General features: G+C 47.8%; 1 long non-coding RNA gene across 1 annotated transcript; it reads right to left on the bottom strand.

Annotated features, from left to right (window-relative positions):
- Window positions 1-3,253: 3,253 nt before the first annotated feature.
- LOC142085192 (uncharacterized) lies at window positions 3,254-10,981 on the bottom strand. Its single transcript, XR_012674585.1, has 3 exons — window positions 10,541-10,981; window positions 10,070-10,274; window positions 3,254-5,824 (listed from the first exon to the last, which is right to left on the bottom strand). It is a non-coding gene; the product is annotated as an uncharacterized LOC142085192 (long non-coding RNA).
- Between the last annotated feature and the right edge of the window lie 301 nt (window positions 10,982-11,282).

Raw genomic sequence — 11,282 nt, 5'->3', positions numbered from 1 at the left:
CCCAGCCAGCACGGGTTCATGGAAGGCAGGTCCTGCTTGACCAACCTGATCTCCTTCTATGACCAGGTGACCCGCCTAGTGGATGAGGGAAAGGCAGTGGATGTGGTCTACTTGGACTTCAGTAAGGCCTTTGACACTGTCTCCCACAGCATTCTCCTAGAGAAGCTGGCGGCTCACGGCCTAGACAGGTACACTCTTCGCTGGGTAAAAAACTGGCTGGACGGCCGAGCCCAGAGAGTTGTGGTGAACGGAGTTAAATCCAGTTGGCGGCCGGTCACGAGCGGTGTTCCCCAGGGCTCAGTTTTGGGGCCGGTCCTGTTCAATATCTTCATCAATGATCTGGACGAGGGGATCGAGTGCTCCCTCAGTAAGTTTGCAGACGACACCAAGTTGGGCGGGAGTGTTGATCTGCTGGAGGGTAGGAAGGCTCTGCAGAGGGACCTGGACAGGCTGGATCGATGGGCCGAGGCCAACTGTATGAGATTCAACAAGGCCAAGTGCCGGGTCCTGCACTTCGGCCACAACAACCCCAGGCAACGCTACAGGCTTGGGGAAGAGTGGCTGGAAAGCTGCCCAGAGGAAAAGGACCTGGGGGTACTGGTTGACAGCCGGCTGAACATGAGCCGGCAGTGTGCTCAGGTGGCCAAGAAGGCCAACGGCATCCTGGCCTGTATCAGAAATAGTGTGGCCAGCAGGAATAGGGAGGTGATCGTGCCCCTGTACTCGGCACTGGTGAGGCCGCACCTCGAATACTGTGTTCAGTTTTGGGCCCCTCACTACAAGAAGGACATGGAGGTGCTGGAGCTTGTCCAGAGGAGGGCAACGAAGCTGGTGAAGGGCCTGGAGCACAAGTCTTATGAGGAGCGGCTGAGGGAACTGGGGTTGTTTAGCCTGGAGAAGAGGAGGCTGAGGGGAGACCTCATCGCACTCTACAACTACCTGAAAGGAGGGTGTAGCGAGGTGGGTGTTGGTCTCTTCTCCCAAGTAACTAGCGATAGGACAAGAGGAAATGGCCTCAAGTTGTGCCAAGGGAGGTTTAGATTGAACATTAGGAAAAATTTTTTTACTGAAAGAGTGGTCAGGCCTTGGAACAGGCTGCCCAGGGAAGTGGTGGAGTCACCATCCCTGGAGGTATTTAAAAGACGTTTAGATGAGGCCCTTAGGGACATGGTGTAGTGGGCATGGTGGTGTTGGGTTGACGGTTGGACACGATGATCTTAGAGGTCTTTTCCAACCTGTATGATTCTATGATTCTATGATTCTAAAACATCCTGAGCACCCCAAACACAAAGGGCCCTATCCACCAGTCAACACCTAACGCAGCACCAAGAGTCAGCCAAGACGCCGCTTTGGGAGACAACTCAGGAGATCAGCCAGCAGGGCCGGGGAAGGGGCCCGACAGTGCCGCCAGTACCCCTCCACAACAGGGCTTCATAACCCTTTTTTCTTCTCCCATCCTTAACCCGGGAACACATGGATTTTCAGATCTCGACTCATTGGCACACCTAGGATCAAACTCAAACCAGGACCGAAGCTCCAGGGCTGAGCTTAACTGGAGCTCTGGGGCCACGGGCAGGGGTGCAAGAGGCCCCAGCTGAGGCCACCCAGCGCCCCGTTCACATACATACCCGTGAACATATTTATTAGCTGTTAAATTCAGCTTTTACAGGTATTTCCATCCCTCTCAGTATCTGGGTTTTATTAACTTAAGTATCCCATCTGTGTTACTTGTTATAGCACCCTATAAAATCTTTCTTTTCCTGAAAGCATTTGCTGCACCCACAAACATAATTTTAATTTTATTTGGCCTGTCTCTTAAAATTCACCAATGTTAATGCTTAAATCATAAAATAACCATCACAGATGAAGAGCTGCACTTAAGTTGAAATGAAGCTTTCAGGAAACAAAGTGTTTCCATTTGAGAAATGTTTAAAAAAAGAGCACCGGGAACAGCAAACTTAATAATATGCCTTGCTGCATTATTATTTACTGTGCTTTAGTCTCACAGGCGGTTTTACTGGCTGACTTGTCTTCAAAGCCCCAGCTAGTCTGAACTCACCCTGCGCTTCTAATGGGCTCATAAAACTTCAAGCCAGCAGGTTCATATTCCATAAAAATCAAACTGCCTTTGAAGCACTGTAGGAGCATGTCTTCTTCTTTGTCCTTCACCTCCTTGTGTCCCAGGCTGGCAGCATCCATCCTGATCATCCTGTTTGAACGGGTACTTAAAAAACTCCTTTTGATAAATGGAGGTCTGCAGCTCTAGAGAGAACCACAATAAATCAGGTGCATGCGGTGGCTTTCCTCGGAGGAAATACTCCAAAGCGGTGATCAAGGCCATTCTCCACAACTATTTAGGTGCGTAGTGACACCAATGGAAACATCGAGGCTGGTGGCCCGGGGGAGACCCTTAACAAGAAGGAGACCTCGGTGGGCCCCAGCGGGACGTTTCTGAACGCAGCCTCAAAGCTAGGTCAGGTTGCTGTGAGCCTTCCCAGTCAAGCTTTTAACATCTCCAGGGTGGAGACTGCATGGTCTCCAGTGCTAAACCATTTTCTCTATGAAAAACTTCTCCCTTATGCCCAGCTTTCCCCTGTTGCAGTGTGTGCCCGTTGCCTTTTGCCGTCACGCTGTACAGCCCCAAGGACAGCGAGAAGTTTCTCCATGTGTCCTCTTTGACGTGGCCCTCTGCACCCCCTGCGAGGGGGTGGCACCCCTACCTGAAGGACGAGGACTCCAGCCCCAGCAAAGAACTGGGAATTAAATGAATGGGACAAGAGGAATGTGCTGAGCTGCGCTGGAAGAGACACTGGCAGCTATTACCACGTCAAGACAATGAAGGAATATTTTCCGAATTTTTTCTCTGTGTGTCATCTTTCTCTCCCAGACAGCCAGAGCATTTTCCTATTCTTCTGCACCATCTACAAGGTTGCTGTCTCCAGCCACACTCTGCCACACAGCTTATTCCAGCCATGTCCTCCTCCATCCTTTACACCTTTTTTTGCCTTTCCTGGGCTATCTCTGGCCTTCACCCAGGAAATCTCCCTGAAGTATCACGAAGCTTGCTAAAAATTGCAGGTCCAGAGGTGTGGCATGGCTGTAAGACACAACCACACAAGGAAGGCTCCAGACTTACTCAAGAGGTCTTCTCCAGCTTGCTCGAGGTTAGCACAGTGATTATTGTGGAAAAGGTGAATTTCTTGAACAATGAAAAAGCTTCCCATGCCTACGTTCTGAGAAGTGGTCGTGAAGAAAACCTTTCTCAGAAAGATTTCCAGAGCCATACTGCCTTCTGGAGAAACTAGGGTGGAGTTCAGGGGTATGTGAAGGTTTTGGGGTGCTACAAAAACCTTCCTAAGACCCCAAAAGCCAGAATTGCTTTCCTGGCCTTAGCGCTGCTCTGCAGTGTAAATCCCCAAAAATCACTGCCTCTTGATTCCTCGGCTTCCAAGTTGGAACATAGAGAGACACCGGACTCCCTCGTCAGCACATGGGGACCTACACACCAGTGGCACCCCAATGCCACCATGCCAAGGATGGAAATAACTCTTGCATTTTCTGTAGGCATGATGACGTTACATCATTCAGAAGATTTTAGGGGGTAGATAAAACTCAACAAATCAGTTTTCCGCACAAAAAGTCCTTTGGAGTCATTCGCCTTGTCTTGCAGACCGTTCAAAATGCCAGGGGTGAACAAAGGGGAGCCCAACACGTGTTCCACAGTCACAGCTGTTTCGGGAGACCTTAATTCGTTTTTGTGTGTTTTTCCCTCAAAATCCTCCATCCGAAGCGCGGCTGATCTGCAATGGCTTCATTCTGCTTTGTCAGCCCCTTCTCCCAGAGTGAACAGGGAGATATTGTTCTGATTAAATCCATTCCACCTGGTATGAGACTCTGGAGGTTATAACTAGCCTTCTGGCTAGTTACTTAACAGATTTATTTAACTTAAGTCTGTTTTTAACCATAGCTCTACCTGACCTTGCTGGTGATGTTGGCAGTGAAAACAGGGGGTTGCACTGAGACACCCTCTTGATGTGAGAATTGTAATAGCAATGGTCCGGAGACCAACGGCTGGTGTTTAATTTATACAGCGTAAGGAATACAAGCGCTGCAAACCTCCTGTATTCCTCGTCACGAGCAGAGATACTGGGACCACCACTGGGACGAGGTGAATTTTTCGTGTTCCCAGTTGTCACCTCCAAGATACGACGTTGCCCAAACTCTCCATCACTCCACAGCGCTACAACTTGCGCCGTTCCTCTTGCCCAGAGGAACACACCTTATATACAAGGGATTCTTCATTAGCTTAATTAAAATTCTGAAAGTCAAATCGCAGAGTTACTGTTTGTCCTGTTACAACGATGCTAACACTTACGGCATCTCTTGTTCCGCGCCAGCTCTCCTCTGCCAGGGTCACCAAATAACCGAATAACCCCGGCATTACGTGGTTCGTTGTGTTTTGTGTTTTAATATTTTATAATTTTTACCTTAATGATGCATGCTGAATTGTGTGTGATGTACCAGATCAGCCGAAGACACAAAGAGAAACTCTTGAGATAGCAAAGATGCTCCAGTCTGTACTTTGGCTGCCTTCCCTTGCAAAATCTAAGTAGATGAAAAAGGAGAGTATTAAAACACATGATCATAGTAATGAGAAAAATAAAATTTCATTGCTGCCACTGGAACGTCATACAGAAAATAAAAAATACGGACTTGAAGAACGAATAAGTTGAACTCCACCTTTTCAGGCTTACATGAGAGTTATCTAAAACTTTTTTTTCTTTGCAAATATTTTTCCCAGAGGAAAAACGCAAAAAATTTCCCATTTCACAGAAAAAGAAAAAAAGAAAAATGAATCAAGGCAGCTTTCAACAAACTGATTATTTCAGTAACAACTTCTTGGCTGGGTTTCGAGGTGGGGTTTTTAGCATCCCTCGCGTTGCCCTGCTGGCAGGTGCACCCTGACGCTTTGCCGAGGCCGCCCCGCGCCCTTCCCCGTAACGCCCCGCGCCGCTGCCGACCCGCGCCAGCCCTCGCTGGTCAGCCTCGCCGGCGGGACAGGGCTGGTGGGCCGCGGGGAAGAGACCCCCATCCCAGGCGTCTTCCTTCCCGCGCATCCGCCCCTCTCCGTGGCCTCTCTCCCTCGGCTGCCCGCGTCCCCGCCTGGGATGCAAGCCCTGCCAGAAAGCCGTGGGAGGGCAGGGTTAGCATCAGAGGCTATAATTAAACTTCAGAGCTCCGTGACACCACTCTCCAAGCATGTCCAACAAGAACGCCGCCACGGGTCCTCCAGTGCGGAGCGGCTGGAGACGGATATTTCCGACGGCGCCTCGGAGCGGGACGAGGTTGCGCGGCGGAGAGCCCCGCTGACGTACGCGGCCCTTCAGCAAACCCCTGTCATTATGGGCTGCCGAGACTGTGAAGTCAGCGCAACGCTGTGGGGGGGTTATTTTATTTATTTATCTTATTATTTTCTTTTTTTTCTTTTTTTTTTTTTTTTTTGCAAACGGAGAGTATGAGTCTGCCGGGGAACGAGGGCTATGGTTTGCAAGCACGGAGCAAGGGAGGACGGGCAACCCAATTTAGCCCAGGACATACCTCAAAACGTTTTGCAGAGATGTGTGAGGCCACTCACACTGGCAATTATGTTTCTTGCATTTACGTTTAGGTTTCTTGTGGCTCTCTGGTTTTTTTACGTGTCTTGGAGCAGACGGGCAAGTGGATGCAGCTCCTTGTATGCACAGCAGAAGGAAAATGCCAGACTTCGGGGATATAAATAGGTGTCAGACCTGGGTTTTGGTGTTTCTGATGCTCGTCTGAAATACTAGGAGGGGAAAAAAGGCGTTTGTCATCGTGTTTCGTTCATAAATGTCTGTCTTCTGGAGAGGGATGGCAGAGGAGTGAAACAGGTTTGTGAAAACCAGCACACATGTAGCAGTTTCTTCACTTTCCTCCACATATCAAAGAAATTTTATGCATTGCCCTATTTTGACCCATTTCTAGTGCTTCTTTGAGCCTACGCACTTCTTCCTGGTCAACCTGAATCAACCAGGAAATCTCGTTGAAAGATACCCATCCCCAGCATTTCCCACGTTACGCTGGACAAACATCATCCCACCCCGGCGCTTCTCACGCCATCCCCCTTCACAGCCCCAGCAAGAAGGAGGAGCCTCTGAAAATGCAAATAAGGCCATCAGGAAAGAGAGTTTGTTTTCAGATCATGTTTTGGGTGAAGTCTGCAGTTTAAATCTATCCAATTTCTTCCTCTTCTACGTGCTACACTGCTGAAATTTGGAAATTACAATGTGCAATCATTTGCAAGGGAGATAAAAATCACGCGTAAAGGAGGTGCTTTTTAGTAACATAAGTGAAACAGAGGCAGGGAAGTGAGAAAAGATACCCACAAGAAAAAAAATAATCCATCTCAGTAATTATTTTCTAGATTGAGATGGTCTAAATACCAGCCTAAGTACCTGGTAGGGGGTAGAGGTAAGTGGGCAACTCAAGAAATGAAGACTCCACTGCAAATGCTCTGCCTCTCCGCACCGTGCGGTCTGCAACCACTTGCACACACACCGTGTGGTCAGCGCATCATCATCCCACCAGGAAGGTACTTTTCCCCGTATCCCTGTGGCCACACCACGCTATTTGGAAAGGCGGGCATCGGCGTGACGGGCCGGCGCGCCGTGGTGTCTCTGGGCTGGACGCACATGGGCTTCTCCGCGTGGGGCAATGGCCTTTCCCTCAAACCACAGGCTGGAGTCCGAGGGGACGATTGGGAAAATGTTTTGTCATCTCCAGCTCTGCCCCAGGCTAGGAATAGCCCGCGTTACAGAATTCAAAGCGGGTGATGAAAAAAAAATCATCAATAACATTTTATCATTCTTAGCAAGGAGGCTGTATTTTCAAAACAGCCGACTGCCCCTAGCAATTGAGGCTGAGACCAAATAATTCCTGTGACGGTTTATCTCATCCCACCCGTCTTGTTTTTGCCGGTCAGGTTGCCTGCAGGACACAGGCTTCCCGGAGGACCGAGGCAGGCACACAAACTAGCAGCTGCCATGCATTAACCAGTCTAGAGAGCTGAAAAGGCCGATAATGAGAAGTTTTCTACTTTTTTTTTTTGGTTAACTTCTCTGGAGGACCATTCACACTCTACCAAGTAGCACAAACTGATCAGAGAAGACAGAAACTTCAGGATGCCAAAAAGCCGGTTTCCCAGAAACCAGGTGAACAAGCATCTCCCCTTTTATGTAGTGGCCACAGAAGAGAAGTTGTCTGGACATTTTAGGGAAAGAAATGCCTCAGACTACGCAAGCCTCACAGGGCTTGGGATAGAGACGGTGCCAGAGAGGCAGCACCACACTCCTCGGGAAGGTGTATTTTTCCTCAGACACCAGCTTTTCTGGCTGAGATGTTCCGCCTGCCCCCCTTCTCCCTTCTCTTCCATACTTCAGCAACCATCGTCTCCACCTCATCCCCTGTATTTCCCTCACTTGGGACACACCACCTCGAGCCGCCTCATCTCCCAGTGCTTTCCCCCTGCGTAGCCTGCACACGCCTCCATTAAATCAAGAAAACAAGCCCTGGCGCAGACTGGGAAGTTTCAGAAATCCCTGTTTCTAGATAATTAGTCAAGAATCTGTTGCTACCATGACCTAATTCTGCATTTTCTCCTCCTGTGCCCATGGAACATGGTACGAACAGATTTCTGGGACCAGCTCCAGGTAGATGCCGGAGGTCCACCTGGGCAAGGAACGTGGATGAAAGACGACCCACGTGTCTCATAGCGTACGCAAATGGCATATATGTCTCAAACTCCAGCTCACTCCTCCCTACACCACTGTTCATGTTCTCAAATCAACAGAAAAGCCTATACGAATGCTGCCTATTTGGAGACACAGTAAGTTCGGCGACTTGTTTCTCCGCTTTCCCTCCTTGCTTAAAAAAGTCTCTTGGCTTCTTGCCCGCCTTTCTTCCCTATTTCTTTATGCTTTATGTTGCTCTGTACAGTGAGGGGAGTGAGGAGCTCCTTGATTTCACTGTTCCTGAACAACTAAAAATAGAGTATTTCTGCCCGCAATATGGGCAAGAACCTGGTAAATCACATACGTTTGAGTATTACGGTTGCAGAATCTGGTATCCATTTGCTAGGAAGGCAGGAAGCCTTTTTCTTAAAGCCTTCCAACATTTTAACTGTTAAACACAAGAATGCCCCTCTTGAATCACTCTGGAGTTGCGGCAAAATAAACAATCATCTCTTACATAAAGTAAGAAAGTCCGGAGGGAAAGCTAGCGTGAGTAGAAAGTAAACTTCCTTGTTACGCAACTCATCTTGCCTAATTTTTTAAAGAAAACCTTAAGAATTGAAACTAAAATGACAGACGCAGGATGATCTTATTTCCTGTTGAACGTTTACTCTCTCCGGCCGCACAAGGGCTGTGTGGGGCTGATCACCAACACAGACCGCCCCGGCTGGCAAGGCAGCTCTAAGGCATGGCCGTGGCTGGTTCACATCACCAACAGAGGCACCTCGTGCACGCACAGCGCTCCATCGCACGCAACCACGTCAACATTGATTTAATTGGGTCACCATTTTAACGCCCTTTTCTTCTCTCCTCCCGGAAAATTGAATAACTCCACTTTTTTTTTTTTTTTTTTCCTCCTACGTGGGGTATAGTGCTTGCACACGAGAAGCAGGGCTGGGGAGATGCTGTCCGGCTCCGAAGCAAGGTCCTACCTGTGAAGTGCCTGGAAAGCACCTTACCTGTTCGGGACAGAGCATCCCCCTGCCTCTGCTGAGTTTCCAGCAGCATGCTTAGCCTCTAATTTGAGAACGGAAAAATACATTCTGGCACGCCACCCTTGAAATACAGCCCACCCGTCTATTATGCCAAAGCTGGTATTTATAGTTTCCCTCAAAAAAGGTCACCGAGTACTCTGCAGCACTGTAATATGCACTACGCAGCGTGGGACCCATCTCACATGGGATGAGAGAAAGCTCACTAAAATGGGAACTTCGTTCTATGCAGAACTGTATTTCTGTAACTCACAAAACCTTCCCTAAAGCTATGGATTTCCTCCTTCTCACATTAAGCAGTCATAGGAGAAGTCCTCTAGATCTCCCGTGATTTCCCCTACAACCCAACCACCCTACCGAAGCCTGCAGCTCATAGCAAAGTCAAACGAAGCCCTTGCGATGTAACGACTGTAAAAAGCTACATGAAGAGCAAATTTGCGAGCACCACTTGAAGAGGAAAACATCATTCTTTGGTATTTTAATACCTACACAACCACAGCGAGAAATGCAGGGACTGCAGGCTATCTGCATGGCCTCACAAGCTAGCTGAAAAACATTGGTGTTTAATATAAAAAAATTTAAAACCTTGGATTTAAAGGGGTGAAAATGCCAACAGGAATTTGTTAGAACAGTTCAAAATTTCAATTTGGAAAATGCAATTTGCCTTTCACTGTGACTAAAAAAAAATATTTGGATATACTTCTCCACAAGGCTTTCATCACTGCGCAAAATGTTCATCATCATCATATTCACTTTTCTCCTGCAGCAGTTAAGACATGGAGTCCCCCCGGCCACAAAGCGCTTCCCCATTAAAAGCTTTGGTCCAATCCGTTAAAATGCATAAAAGTAAAGATCTACCTCAGATCATGTCTTATTGTCCATAGATGGAATGAAAACTGGCCTTGGACTAGGTAACAGAAATGGTGGTAAGACTCCACCACGCTTCCTACATCATCTGTGTCTCGTTGGGATGGCGATGGAGCTCAGCCTCATGCTCCTGAGCTCTTCTGGGGACAGAAATGGCACCGTCTGTCTACGCTGAAGTTTCCCAAATATTCCCCAACTCCTGCAGACCTTTGCCCACCTACGCCCGCCGCGCTGGACCTTGCCACCAGCCCCCAGGAACAACAGTCATTTCCCATTTCATCTTGCTTAGAGAGTCCCTCTCAAGTAAACATCAGTGGTTTTTTCAATCCCCGGCATCAATCAGGCCCTTTTACTTTGAGAAGCGAGACCAGGAGAGGAGAAGGGTTCCCAGCCACAACTCACCGTTTCTGACCATAGTTGGCTGCTCTGTGCCTTCTTCGGTTCCTCTGGCAGAAAATCGCTGTAATTAAGTGTTAGGAGTTTGATGAGGAAACCTTCCCTCACACCAGAGGTGGGAGCCTTCAATGGCCTCTTTCTCTCACATTTTGACAATGCACCAAAGTTACAACATAAAAAGCCTTGGAAATTTCCAACGTTTCTGCTCCCTCTAAAGGCAAGAAAAGAGCTTTTTAGCAAAAAAATTTACCCTCGTCCCCAGACATTCAAAATGCAGCTGGAGGAATTATTTTTACCAGTTTCTCTCCAGCGAGCAATGTATCAATGGCATTTGGGAGGAAAAAGGAGCACAGAAGACTGCTATCTAGGTATTAATTGAGATTAATTAATAGGTATTAATTGAGATTAAATAGGTATTAGCTGTTGTAACACAGGAAACCCAACCTTAACTCACTGCCTCCTGGCTGGCTGACTTACCATGCTTATTTAGGCAATTATGCTGGAAAAAGGGCTGAGGGAGGGGGCTTGCTTTCTTCATTCTTTGGTGTGGGTTTTTTTTTTTTAAATGTTCTTACTTTGGAGGCATTTCCAGAGCTTTTTCTCAGCAACTGGGAATGGGTTCCCAAACCTTTGGAAGAGAAAACGTGGATGAAGACCTGCCTAATTCACGGATGCTGGGACTAACAGTTCTTCACACATGATGGCTTTTGTAGACAACTGTCCACCTGAAGAAACCCATGACTTTGTACCCCAACTTGTCACAACCCCCTTTCGTTTCACAGGACCCACAACAGAGCAGCGTGACGAGCCAGGCTGTCACCAGCTCCTCAGCAACAACAAGAAGACCTCTTGTGAAATTTTGTAACGGGTCTTAGAAATACAACCCCTCTCTGGTTTCTCTTCTGCCTTTTGAAGTTCCTTTCCTCAGTCTGGAAAGTCAAGTTCATACCAAGTTCATTTTTTATTTCAATATATTGACCTCAAGCCAGGAAGCATGGCAGGGAGGATGGACAGTGCTATAGCACCACGACACTTCCAAATTTTCCAGATTTGGTGCAAAAGTGTAAAGAAGAGAAGACTGCTTACAGTCTTTGACACCCTTGCTATCATACACAACTTAATCTTCAACCGTAATCTTTGTATGAATTTGACGGAAGGTCCAACAAAAATTCATAATTATGAACATACAAATACTTGGAACATGTTTAAAATTTCGCAG

This window comes from Calonectris borealis, chromosome 8 (assembly GCF_964195595.1).
Source record: "Calonectris borealis chromosome 8, bCalBor7.hap1.2, whole genome shotgun sequence".
In the NCBI taxonomy this organism is placed as follows: domain Eukaryota; kingdom Metazoa; phylum Chordata; class Aves; order Procellariiformes; family Procellariidae; genus Calonectris; species Calonectris borealis.
The sequence above is the reverse complement of the archived record's forward strand: the minus strand, read 5'-3'. Positions and strand labels throughout refer to the sequence as shown.